Source organism: Lissotriton helveticus, chromosome 2_2 (genome assembly GCF_964261635.1).
Source record: "Lissotriton helveticus chromosome 2_2, aLisHel1.1, whole genome shotgun sequence".
Classification (NCBI taxonomy): Eukaryota; Metazoa; Chordata; class Amphibia; order Caudata; family Salamandridae; genus Lissotriton; species Lissotriton helveticus.
The window spans coordinates 102,056,423-102,070,993 of NC_136060.1; positions in this window are offsets into that span (position 1 = coordinate 102,056,423).

Consider the following 14,571-nt stretch of genomic DNA (forward strand, 5'->3'; position numbering starts at 1 on the left):
CGTTTTAATCCTAACTTCCAAAAGCAGGAAGCAAACCACATGCAATTTAAATCATATCTGGAACCCAGGCAATCGCTGTGTAACTGAAGCATACTGAAAAGCAAATTGACCCTTTGGTGTAAGACAAGCAATGAATCTTTGTGAAGAACACAATAATACTAGTGTTGATCTGGCCTTTAAAGAAATCAAACAGGGTTTTAGTTACACAGCAATGGGTAATGAATTGCTGGCATGTCTGTGCCAGAGTATGTGTGCAATAAAGCATGTTCCCAAATGTTACCATTGCCTCTTGTGATAAATTTTTAAGGGCTTCTCTAAGGTATAAAGGTCTACCCCCAGATGCCAGGATGCACGTGTAAGTTCGAGCTGTTGTTGGTCTTCTTTGCAACAGTCAAGTTGTTTTTTTTGAAGAGGATGTTTGCAGACTGGACAAGAATACATTGGTGATGCCACACTTCTAATGTCAGTTAACTTTTCTCCAATTTTCTCACAATGTCCAGTTGTTGCACGTGTAATGAGTAACAATACCGACTGGGAGAACGTGACTGGGAGGGCTGTTTGTTAAAAGCCCATTCTCAGGCATGCATGGGATTAGAAGAAGCACCACAGTAAATCAGTAAATTGGCAAAATGGAGTGTTACTTCAGGCAGGGTACTCAAACTTTAAGGCAAAATAACCCGTCCTTCCAAGTTAAGTCGTATTACTTCTAAACCCTTTAGAACCAAATTGCTTTCATTTGCATTCAATAGTAGCCATTATGTTATTGTGCATGACCATCCTCCTTCAAAAAAATAATGTCTGGTTATTTTAATGCTGATATCCAGATTACAGGGATTTGGAAATGGTCTAACAGCATGCCCCGAAAAGTGAGAGGTATGTGGCAGATAAAGTTAAAAACAAAACTTCACTAAAGTCGCCAGAGGCTTACAGACAGCATCTGCAAGTTATAGACCTTTTTCACACAGGAACAATGAATATTGAAGCCACAGGCAAGCCTCCACTACTAACTTTAGGCTGGAGCTGAGGACAGGCAAGTACCCCCACCAAACAAAGATGTAGCTAAAGTTACTAGTGAGCAGGATGCTTGAAGCCAGTAAAGAGTAGTCATCAGGCTTCATTTGGCTTAAAAAGCCATAAACACACATAGAAAATTCAACAATTCACAAACAAACATTTTAAAGCTTCAAGGTTAACACAAATTTCATATCTAAAAACAAATCTCATAAGCTATGCATGAAGATAAAAACCTAAAAATCAGACCACAGAGAATTTTACAAGTCAGGTATCTATTTCTAATCCCTAACACACAGTGAACAAAATTTCCCACAGCAGCACACAGTTCCATGCTACTTAATTGCTGCAAAAAAACGAAAGCTTCCTTATATAATCAGATACTAGATGAACACAAAATAGAACCAAATAGCACTTTTGTGCATAGGAGCATAGCTGACAAAAAAGAATAAAGTGCATTGTGCTTTGAGAGGAAACGTTATCGCATGGGCACTTCTGCAGTATAGAGTTTCAATCAGCCTTTCGGAGAAATGGCACTAAAAATGTAATGTGTTAAAATGAAATCATGTAAGATAGAACCTAGAATTATTTTACACTCGAAACCAATGGCAAATAAAGCTCACAGCCCGGAAACAATGGGCCTGATTCACAGAACTAACTTAAGACAAAATCCTACCGCTTTGGTATTCACTGAAGGCACTTACTCATTTTGGTATTCACAGAAGTTAGGAGTCCTAACTTTAGGACTCCTAAATGTCTTCTGTGAATACCGAAAGTCTTAAAGTTAGGATTTTTCCCAGTTTAGGAGTAGTAAAGTTGGGACTCCTAACTTTAGGACTCCTAAGCGCCGTCATTAAAAATACTCTCATAGTGCCAGCCAACTTTCAAGGCCTTGTGGGTGCAGTATGTATGTAAACTGTTTTCTCACCTGTGGACCACTCAAATACAATGAGGAAAATAAAAACAGATGACTTTTCAAACGTAGCAACAGTGCAAAAAAATAAAATATTAATAATTCTAAATATGGTATAAAGTAAACAGTTGTTCTGCGTACCCTGAATTATCAAGAGAGATGACAAAAAAAACAAGCATGAGCGCCTCGCCCAAGTAGGGGGTGAGGGGAGTGTGGCCGAGAGCAGGCAGCGTTTACCTTGCAGGAGCAAGCGCAATAATTGCTAACACATGGTGCCGCTCGCTCCCGCAAGGGAATCGCCAAACGTGCACGTGTTGCCATTCAAAGCAATGCAACGCGTGCATGTTTTTGCCGCAAAACCAAATCAATTTCAAAAGGTATTTTTCCTATGCAGCGCATGCGGGCTGCATAGGCGAGACCTAAAACATGATGCATTACCTCCCCAAGCAGTCAGAAACCGACGCATCATATCCTCTCGAGTAAGGAACCGGCCCATCACCTCCCCTGCATGACAGTAAGAAATCGATGCATCACCTCCCCTGGAGCAAGGAACCGACGCATCACATTCCCTGCGTATAGGTTTCTATGTACAGAACTGATTTTACCTTTTAAAAGTCATATTTTGATATCTGTATGTTGGATATATGTTGTTTTGCTCTTCTTTGGTTTAGAAAAATATTCTTTATTTTTCTAAACTGTGTGGTGTCCATTTGTGGTGTTTTCACTGTGTTACTTTGGGTTATATACAAATGTTTTACACATTGCCTCTGTAGTTTAGCCTGACTTCTCTGTGCCAAGCTACCAGAGGGTGACCACAGGCAAACTAAGGTGTGTAATTTACACATCCTAACTAGAAGGTAGGGTCCCTACATGGACAGGGTGTACACCACTGCCAACTAGAGATCCCCATTTCTAACAAGGGTTGTGAAGGATACCATGGCAAATGACCACAACCACCAGGTGCCCCATCTGCCCTGCAGCCCCACCAGCATGCATCTGTTAGGAGTAATTTCACCTTCCAGAAGCTCCCATAAAAATCAGAGCACATGGTGGATCCACAATCCACTCAGTTAAAAAAGTGTACACCCCGGACCTAAATCAGATGAAAGCAAAGTGGCACCAAAATATTATACTCCATATTAGTGCACTTTTAATGGATCCAGTGTTGTATGGTGTCATTTGATGCCTACTTAAATTTGCAAGATTGTGGATGGGTATCTATCACTGCAAAGCCTCCAGGCTAACATTGTGAGTGGCTCCGACAATGGCTCTTAAAAAATGATAGGGAAAAGTCTTGGAAAGCTTTTGTCTCACCTCAAAATGACACTGATTCTCCCTCAACTTTGAGTCCTAAGGAACAATTTGCCTGTTAAAAGAACTACATTGCGTCAATGCATCGCCATTTGGCGTTGCAGCATGTGCAATGTAATTTGTTTTATTTATTTATTCATGTACTTACCTCGGTTTGGCTGTGTGCCGTAGTTTACTACCCCCCACTCTGTCCTCCCCTGCCCCACACCACCACCCCGCACCACTCCCTCCAGGAGCCGCTACTGTCATTCTTCCTCATTTTTTTGTGGTCGAGATGTAATGATAATGTATAATATGCAATATTCACATTGGAAGAGGAAAAACATATCATTACTGGGGCTTACCAGAAGAGCCCAAATGATAAAAAGTGCATGCATGACTGTGAAAGTAGGGGGCACTACATGTACCCCCATACACACACCCCCATGGGTAAATTCATCCTGGGGCCCTATTTGGGGCCCTTCCTTGCCTTTCTGCCAACCTTTGTATGGCGGTGATCCTGCCATGAAAAGGTTAGTGGAAAGACAGATCATGATCAGCACAGCAGTACTGGCAATGGCACCGACCCCATTGATAACCACTTCCCCCAATTGCTCCCTGTCGGGATCCAGGATCCTAGCAGTGGGGGTGGTCTTGCTTTGGGCTTGTGGTGGTCCGGCCGCCACACCTGAAATCGGTAGGTCAGACTCCAGAGAAGCAGTGGTTGTACTGCCACCATGGGTACAGCGCTTTTGGGACCTCCATACTCGTAATAGGGCCATAGTCTAAATCGTCATCGTTGGTATTATGATCTCTAGTTTCATTCCTTTTTTGGTTGATTTTTGCAACCCTTCAAATATATGCAAATTTAATCCTTTCCAATTTCCCGGAAAGATATTTATTCAACTATACCCGAATAAATTCTGTTGTTATTTACACATATGTACATGGAAATTGAACTTGTCGAAAAGCTAAATAAAAATAAAAATAGATACCTGAATATAGAATTGGGTCCAAAAAGAATCCACATAGACTGAAAAGAAATGAGTTTGTCCAGAACTCATAAACAAAGGAATAGGTCCCTTGCTGAAAAAGTGACAGTGGAATTGACATGGCTAGCGCTGTAGGAAATTAATGGTTTCATAGGAGAGGTCAACCTAATAAATGGGGTGACTAATGTAATGATCTATAACCTGAAAGGTTTTAGACTAATTAAATAAACAGGCCATTCCATCTCCAGCTGCGCACATACTCTTAATGCACCAGTGTATGTTATTCACCCATAAAGTGATTGCAGGCTTGTCTTTAATTTAAGCCCCCTTCATTTGAGCAGTCGGACTGCTCTCAGAAAAGCCAAAGGTCTAGGCTGTTTATGCAGAAGATGTCACTTTGAAATGTAGTCCGTCATAACCCATGGCGCATCTTTGAAAAATGTTCTTCACAGATCGACTCAGGAGCTGTGAGGACATCACAAGAAGTGTTACAGAACATGTCGACTTACTTTCACTTTTCCAAAAATCCTAAAGCTTTTTTAGATTAAAAAAAATGTGCAATGAAAGAAAAAATTACTGGTTTCCGCAGTATCGCAAGCGCACTGTATAATAAGAATAAATTGGAGATAAAACGTATCTAGAATATTCTCACCGTTATTAGTTAAGATGAAGGTTGTCTCACCTGTTCGAATGGTTCTGCGACGATAATAAGGATGGTGATGAGGTTGGAAGAGTGGAAGGGCTTGTTGCTTAGAAACCGTGTGCGAAAGAACAACGAGGAACACACGGCGATAATGCTACACAGTAATGTGGAAATCTTCCGCATTTATAGAGAAACTAAAAAAAAAATATCTTTAAGAACAAAAATAATCTACTCGGCTTCATTCACAGACAGTCTTTTTAACCGGGATAGGTTCCTCTCATTGTGTAGGTTGTTAAATGGGAGTACGGTTTGACCTTGCATTAGAATATCAGTCAGGCTGTTTTTTACAATTATAACTTTGACTGACTGATATCTACACAACTTCCGCATACTGATCACACACTGCCAGCACAGTATGTCTGACATTAATTTCCTGATTATTTGAAATTCAGTGATTTGAGTAGTGCTAAAAAAGATAACAAAAAATGTTAAATATGAAAATATGGCGTGTATATATTTTGGTGAAATTGTTTAGGAGAAGGAGAGTAGCACACTTGCTGTGGTGTAGTATATGGTCCCAAGGAATATGGCAATTACTAGGTTTACACAATAGAAATACCATATACATACATACTTACAAATGTTGTGAATGTGATAGTCTTAGGCAAAGAAGAGTTTTTTTTTGTTTTCAATATGATATTTATTTGCTGGTCTTTAGTGTAGTATGTGTGTAGGGATATCAGGTAATGACTTACGGTGAATGTTGCTTTGTTTGATGTGCCCTGTTCTCTCGCACTGTCTTCTCTCACGCTCTGTGCTTCCGTTTCCTGTGCATGCATAGTGGCCCAAAATTCTACTAGATTTGTGTGTATACATTGTTAGAACCAACATTGCAACTTTCTTACAATGGCAGTGGGATCTTCATCGGTTTGTTGTCCACTCATGAATCAGTCTCTGAAAAAGTAACTTCACTTTAATTTTGGTAAAGAAGCAACTTCTACTTTGATGGTCGGTTTTATTTTGTTAACTAGTATTCCTAAAGCATATGTATGCCCAGAGAGATTTCTAATAGAGAGTGTGTGATAAATTCCTGCCAGGTAGCTGAGCCATGAATAGTGAAAACAGCTATGTTTTACAAAAAAATTGGGGTAAGTGCTTAAATTATTGGATTTCCTTGAAGAGATGCGGAATATCAAAGGGATGGGGACCAACTCAGAGAAAGAGTAACCAATCTGCCGCTGTTGCCGACAAGTCGACATGCCCATAATGCATAAGTAGAGCTCAGAGGAGACCAAGAACATCTGTCAAGGTGTTTCTTCAAGAAGGATCTGTACAAGTCAAAAAATATTTTAAGGATTGTGCACATTACACTGAAGAAAATCCTGGCTACATCAAGAAGCTAATGTAGAGCTCTCAATAGGGTATGACATTGTAGTGTCTCAGATCAACCAAAATGATTTGTAGCACACCGTTATGGACCACAAAGACATTTTAAAAGCATTTTCAGAATACCAATATAGAAAGAGTTTGTGGAGATGTGATCATGGCTAACTTGGATATCTGCTTACCATCAGTGATAAGATGGAGCAGAATTGATAATTCATGTAAACTGCCAGGGGCGTATAATACAAAAAGAGCCCCGGGGGTGCAACGATATGCTCACCCACTTTGTGTGCCCCGGGCATTTTGGTATTACAGAAAGGGCAGCAGATGCTTGTGCCACCCTTTCTGTAATACAGAAAGCTCTGGTGCACATATAGCCCCGGCCCTGTCACTAGAGGGTGTTCCCTCATTTGCATGCGGGTGTGGCCGTATTATAGCTGGGTGGCCGTATTATAGCAGCGGGATCAAAGGCAAAGAAGCTGTCAGGAGGTGCACTGACAGTCCACCAACTCAAAGGTGGTGCACTGTCAGTGAACCCTCTGATGGCAGCCCTCTACAGGGGGGAACGAGAGTTCTATGGACCCACAGATATCCTCTTGCAGGTGGGTGCAGTCACTCATTGCACCTGCCTGCAAAGGGATCTCTAATCCCCTTAAAAGTGCAGGCAGGTTGCTGCATGCACAGTAAACTGGAGATGCTGCTTCAAAGCCGCTCTGTATTTCACTTGAATATGCTGCCCCCAGGGCAGCATGACTTTGCATCAGCCCTTAAGGCAGCACATTCAACATAATTTAGTGCAACAATTCATCAAACATCCCAGCAAAGCCACGGATGTCACTCCCTCCAAGGACCTCTGCAACAAGCTCGGCTCCTACTTCCACCTGAAAATCAATGCCCTCTATGACTACTTCAGCTAAGAGACTCCAGAAACCACCTTCTCCTCCAGCAATGACAGCCAACCCACCACCACCGCCTGGACCCTGCTCAGCACCGAAGATACCTCCACAACCATAAAGAGTACTCAGTCAGGCGCCACCACGGACCCCTGCCCCCTGCTCATCTTCCACAGACCCCCACCATCATAGCGCCCAAACTATGATGCACAATCAATGCCACCTTCAAATCTGGCACTTTCCCCAATGACTACTACAGATGGATCCCAACAGACACACGGAAAACTGTCACCCACGCCCTCCTCAGCAGCAGACTCGACTATGGAAACGCCCTCTACGCCGGAGCCCGATCCAAGCTCATCAACAGACTTCAAAGAATCCAGAACACCTCTGCACACCTCATCCTCGACGTCCCGTGCCGAGACCACATCACCCCCCACCTGAGAAACCTGCACTGGCTCCCCGTCGACAGAAGAATCTCCTTCAAACTCCTGACCCACGCACACAAGGCACTCCACAACACCGGCCCAGCCTACCTCAACAGCCGACTCTCATTCTACGTACCCAACAGGAAACTCCGCTCCACCGACCTGTCTCTGGCCGCAGTCCCACGCATCCACATAACCACTTCTGGGAGCAGGTCCTTCTCCCACCACCCCGCCAAGACTTGGAACACCCTCCCTCTCTTCCTACGACAAACTGAAGACCCGCAGACCTTCATAGACTACTCAAGACCTGACTCTTTGACCACTAGCAGCTGCTCCCCCCCCCAGCGCCTTGAGACCCTCGCGGGTAAGTAGTACACTCTACAAATCCACTGATTGATTGGTTGATTGAATGACTGGAAATCCGCAGAAGTCAAGCCCCTCCTCAAGAAACCCTCTGCAGACCCGACAGACCTGAAAAACTACTGACCCTTCTCTCTCCTTCCCTTCACAGTCGAAGTCACCAAGAACATTGTCAACGCCCAGCTGACTACTTCATTGAAGAGAATGCCATCCTCAACTCTTCCCAATCTGGATTCCGCAGTAACCACAGCACAAAAACTGCCCTCCTCGTCACCACAGACGACATCCGCGCGCTCCTTGACAAAGACCACATCGCGGCCCTCATCCTACTAGACCTCTCCGCAGCCTTCAACACTGTCTTCCATGGCACTCTCGCAGCCAGACTCCACGATGCCGGTATACAGGGAACCGCCCTCGACTGGCTCCGATCTTTCATTGCCGGCAGAACCCAAAGGATCATACTCCCACCTTTCCTCTCTGAACCCACTGAGATCAACTGCGGAGTACCCCAAGGATCATCTCTCAGTCCCATGCTCTTCAACATCTACATGGCCCCCTCGCCCCGATCATCAGACAGCATGGACTCAGCATAGTATCCTACGCTGACGACACCCAGCTCATCCACTTCCTCACGAAGACCCCTGAAGCCACCAGACTCAGCTTCCAGGAAGGAATGAAAGACACCGCAGCCTGGATGAGCAGCAGCTGTTTGAAGCTCAACTCAGAGAAGACAGAAGTCCTCATGCTTGGACCCACCCCCTCAGCTTGGGACAACACCTGGTGGCCCACCGCCTTCAGCAACCCCCCACATCCCCACGGACCAACACCCTCCGCATACTTTGCAAGACCTTCAATGGATCCTCCCCAAAGCCAGAAAGACCGTCACCCACGCACTCATAACAAGCAGACTGGACTACGGAAACGCCCTCTATGCTGGAATCAACAAATCCGTGCTACGCAAACTCCAGACCATCCAGAACACCGAGAAGAGAGTAACCTTCAAACTACTTACCCACGCCTACAAATCTCTCCACAACACCAAACCTAAATACCTCAACGAAAGAGTTTCCTTCCACGTACCCAAAAGAACCTCCGCTTCTCCGACCTTGCCCTAGCAGAAACCTTGCGCATCTGCAGAACCGGAGCTGGTGGAAGAGCCTTCTCCTATGTCGTGGCGAGGGCCTGGAACAAGCTCCCATTCAACATCAGACACTTCCCTACTCTGCACACCATCAGGAAGAGCCTCAAAACCTGCCTGACCTGGAGCTGCACCCCCCCCCCCCCCCAGTGTCTTGAGACCCTCACAGGTGAGCAGCACGCTTCACAATTCCCTAATTGATTGATTCTTTGAACAAGGAGGGTGCGCTGTATTCTATAATATGGCCCCAGGGGTCCTATTATAGATGGGGCTCACTTTTACTGTTTGCGCCATGGCGCACCTTTAAGCAAATCTAGCGGGTAAGCCATGCCCATTAATCAAGAGAGCGGTAATGGTGTATAAAGCTGGTAATGAATTTTGGAGCATAAATATATTACTAAAGCATGGGGTAGTTGGGCATGGTCATTTACAGACAGGTATTCCACATTTTGCATTGAAATGAACACTAACTTTGCACAGGCATAGTTTGACTGATAAAACTATAAAGCACACATACAATAATGTATAGAAATAGGGTTTCTTGTCATTTTATAAACTGCGTACCCCTACAATTGGGGTGCCGTCCTCCGGTCACTTCCTATGTCCCTATATGTTAGGGTTTGTACAAGTTATTCCACTTTGTCAAATATGCTTCACAACACACCTTTGTTGTCTTTAAACATGAAAGTATTTATTACTTTTATTTACAATTGCATTGTTCCTTTATATTCCGCAATATGAATCCTTATTCACTGTGTATCCAATGCATTTCGGCTTTAATCATAAGCCTTCATCAGGGAATTATTCTACACAACAAAAACAAAAATACGGCCATTTAAACACGTGGCTAGTTATCTCGAGAGTATAGACTATATACAAGTCTACTTCATTAGGGTGTATGTGCTATTCGCTTGATTATATGCGTCAGTGCCTCTAACTCTATTAATATCGTGATACAGTGAGGTCTTAAATCAGTTAACGTGCTACTGATATCCGGATGTGCTCCCCTTTTAAAATAGCTGTGTATCCAGTTTCGTGTCCTAAAATTAACATAAAACCCGATCGACAAGGTTTCGTGAACTCCACCGTGCCCCTTTTAAATTAAAAATCCCCAATGTTCAACTTACTTTATCGCGCGGTTAGCAGCGTGTTCCCATCTAATCTTGCTTCGATTAGTTAACGGTAAACCTTCCCGGTACTGGCTTGTATACAAGCGTGTCGGGAAAGCGTCTGATGACGATAATGACGTGCATGCGTGTATAATTGACATAAACAAAGGACTCGAGTCATGGGCGCCATCTTGGTGGTGCCAAAGCTATATTACTCTAGTATTTAAATAAAATTGCTAAGAGTTGCGTGAAAAAGGTGCATAAATTTAAAAAAGTCTGTGAATTAAATAGATAGGTAATACCCTTCTATCATAAGCATCGCTTATTACAGAAATCTGTTAGAAATAGCTATATATACAATATACTCTCTTGCACAATATAGTGACCTAAGTTGATAAAAATGTATTAAGCTTTAAACATATATAAACATAACCTTCTAATGAGGGGATCCCAAACCGTCCAAAATTATTCATAGGTAGCAACTAAATTCTACCCTGTCATTCATTCCGTGAGGTTTGAGGGTCTCAAGGAAATAAATCCAAAAGTTCTCCCTTTTTAATAGCTGTTGATTCATGTCCATTCCGTCAATGTTCTGTACCTCTTCCAAGATTACAAAACGCAATTGACTGACTGTGTGTGATTTTTCCATGAAGTGACAAGCAACGTTCGATTTTTCTGTCTTATTCCTGATGTTTGATTTATGTTCATTTATTCTTGCTTTTATTTTCCTTGTTGTCTTTCCAATATATCCATAGCCACAGGGGCACTTCAGTAAATAAATTACATTCTTCGTATCACATGTTGCTGATACCTTCAATTTGATGCTGTTACCTTTTCTCGGATGTGTAATAGTTGTTCCTCTTAATATGTTGTTACAATTATTACAGTTGTAACATGGCTTAGTTCCACTGTATTCTTTCTTTTCTTGTGTTTTGTTGGTTTTGAGGATCTCTCCTAGGTTTTTGGCTCTTTGGTAGGTGAATATTGGCTTCTCCATGAAACTGTTGCTAAAATCTGTTTCCTGTATTAGTATTGGCTAATGTCTTAATATAATGTTTTTGAATGCTTTACTTTTGGTGGAGCATTTAGATACTGTTACCATTCTTGTTTTGGGTGCTTTGTTACTTTGTGTAAGTAATTGTCTCTTGTCTTTTGATTGCATCTTTGTTTGGCAGCTGCCAGTATTTTCATGGGGTACCCCCTTTCCTTGAATCTGTTTTCCATTTCTATTATGCATGATTCTGCTTTAGCTGGTTTGGACACTATTCTTTTTATCCTTAACATTTGTGAAAAAGGCAGGTGATTTTTGAGACTTTCCTGGTGAAAGCTTTGATAATGTAATACATTATTTCTCTCCGTGGGTTTACGAAAAAGGTCTGTCCTGAATTCTAGTGATGTTTTACTGATTTCCACATCCAAAAAATTGATAGTTGTTTCCTGTATCTCCCATGTAAATTGGATGCGTTCATCCTGTTGGTTTAGTTCCTTTATGGCTTGAATTAGTGTTAGTGTTGGACCATCCCATACAAGGAATAAGTGATCAATAAAACGTAAGATCACTTTAATGTGTGTCTTCCACGGTTCTTTTGTTAGTATGTGTTCTTTTTCATACTGTGACATGAATAAATTTGCGTAGGCAGGAGGTGCCAAATTTCCCATACTTGTGCCAGTGAGTTGTTGGAAGTACTGTTCCTTCCATTTGAAATAATTATGGTGTAGTGTAAATTCCAGTAGTTGCATTATAAATACCTGCATATCAATTCCTAAATCTGATTGTAGAAGAGCATTTTCAACTGCTTCTATCCCTTTGTTGTGTGGTACGGAGGTATAAAGTGCCCTCACATCCATAGTGCATAATGTCAATCGATCTTCATTTGTGGTGTCCAGTAGGTGTAGGTTGTTCAACAGGTCCGTGGTATCCTTAACATATGTGGCCATTCGAGTTACGCTGGCAAAGGCAGGAGGGAAACATGGCAGCAGCAAGCTGAGCTGCCGCGGTGCTCCAAGCTCACGCTCCCACTGACGGCTGTAACTAACTATGGTGTAGATTTATGAGGTGAAATATGGTGCGGTAAGCTTCCTGATCTCGTTGAGGAGATGTCAAGCGGCATTTTTTGATGTTTTGGTTAGACCCGTTTGGTTTCATCCTTTTCCCTGAAAACCTACCGGCACCTTGCTAGGCATCTTTCCTCCATTTATTATGTGCTTGGAGGCGTGTCTCTCCCCGGTTGGATTCCTGCGGGATTCTGGCGAGTGCTTCTGCTCTGGTGAGTGCTTCGGTTCTATGCCGCTTCTCAGTGTATTCCGCCGATTGCCTCCGACCCATCTGGGATTGCGGCTTTGGACCCGGGCCGCCCTGGAGTTCGGAAGAGGGCGGCGTTTCGCAGCTTGTTGCACGCTTCTCGCGTGTCCAACGGCGGTTCCAGCAGCGCTGGATTCTGGGGTCAGCTGCAAGGCGACCCTGGCTCGAGCAGGTGCGTCAGGTTGGGGCCATCACAAGTACTTACGGCTCTTTCTGAGGATCCTGGTGAAGTGGCGGTTTTTACCTTGATTGCGCTTGCACCCATTCCAACGCTCGCTCCCGCGAATGTCACTCTGGTAGAAACCACGAAAAAAAGAGGTAAGCGTGGCAGCAAGAAGAAGGCCACTGGGGGTGTTAGTAAGACTGCAGTAGAAAGTCCTGGTGGAAGTGACTTTGATATAACGCCAGTGCCGTCTATTAAGCCCCCCCTTAGGTCTCCTCCCTTGGGGTCATCCTCAGCTGTAATCCCTGACTCGGACTCGGTGCCATAAAAAAAGAAGAATTCTACATTCTTGTCTGCAGAAGTCAAGGTTAAACGTGCTAAAAGCTGTAGAGCTGCAAAGGGCCATAACTTTGCCACCAGTGCTGGGTCCAAAATCACTCCATCACTTTGTTCTTATTTTAAAGCAATTCCACAGATACTGAGTCTATCGGAAGATCAGGGCCAGTTTAAAAATGATTTTTTGGAGGGTGAGTCATTTGATTTAAGTGGGGCTAGTGGTGTTAGTGGTGTTAGTGTTATGGATGTACCTCCTCCCCCCGCCCCTGTGGTAGGGGCAGTGGCAGCTGCAGAGAGCAGTTCGCACTCACAGAGTTTGACGGTGGTCACGGATTACGGTACACAGACATAATTTTCGATCTCAAAAATATCGACATACACAAATATCGAGTCAAAAATATAGACTAGACATAATATCGACCAGACATAATATCGACTACAAAAATATCGATTACTATCGATATTAATAGCAAAAATATCGAATCAAAAATATAGACTAGACATAATATCGAGTAGATAGAATATAGACAACAAAAATATGTCAAATTAGGTGTTTTATAATTTGTAATAATTGTGTAATATAAATCTGTAGCGGGTTGTGGGTTTATAGGGGAATAGGGTGGGAAGTAATTTAAATATAATTATATAAATATGTAATATAATAGTAATTGTTAATTAATTAATAATTGTTAATTAATTAAATTATAATTGGTAATTAATCATAATTGAATAATTGATCAATCATTACTTTTTACTATATTATTTTTTTAGCGGGTTGCGGGTTTATAGGGGAATAGGGTGGGAAGTAATTTAAATATAATTATATAAATATGTAATATAATAGTAATTGTTATTTAATTAATAATTGTTAATTAATTAAATTATAATTGTTAATTAATAATAATTGAATAATTGATAAATCATTAGTTTTTACTATATTATTTATTTTAGCGGGTTGTGGGTTTATAGGGGAATAGGGTGGGAAGTAATTTAAATATAATTATATAAATATGTAATATAATAGTAATTGTTAATTAATTAATAATTGTTAATTAATTAAATTATAATTGGTAATTAATAATAATTGAATAATTGATAACTCATTACTTTTTACTATATTATTTTTTTTAGCCGGTTGTGGGTTTATAGGGGAATAGGGTGGGAAGTAATTTAAATTTAATTAATTAAATATGTAAATTAATAATAATTGTTAATTAATTATTATTTGGTAAATAATTAAAATATAATTGGTAATTTTAAATATTTAAAGAATAAATAAATAATAATTAGTAAATTAATTTCTGTAGTGGGTTGTGAGTTTATAGGGGGAGAGGGTGGGGAGTAATTTAATAATAACTAATTAAATATGTTAATTAATTAAATTTGATAATTAATTAATAATTGACCATTAAATAAAATTTACTTTGTAAATAAAAGTAATTGGTTTTGGAAATTAAATTTAAGTTTTGGGTTCTTGGGTAAAGGGGTATTGTTAGGGTTCAGGGTCAGTTTTGGGTTTTTGGGTAAAGGGGTATTTTCAGGGTTCAGGGTCAGTTTTGGGTTTTTGGGTAAAGGGGTATTTTTAGGGTTCAGGGTCAGTTTTTAGTTTT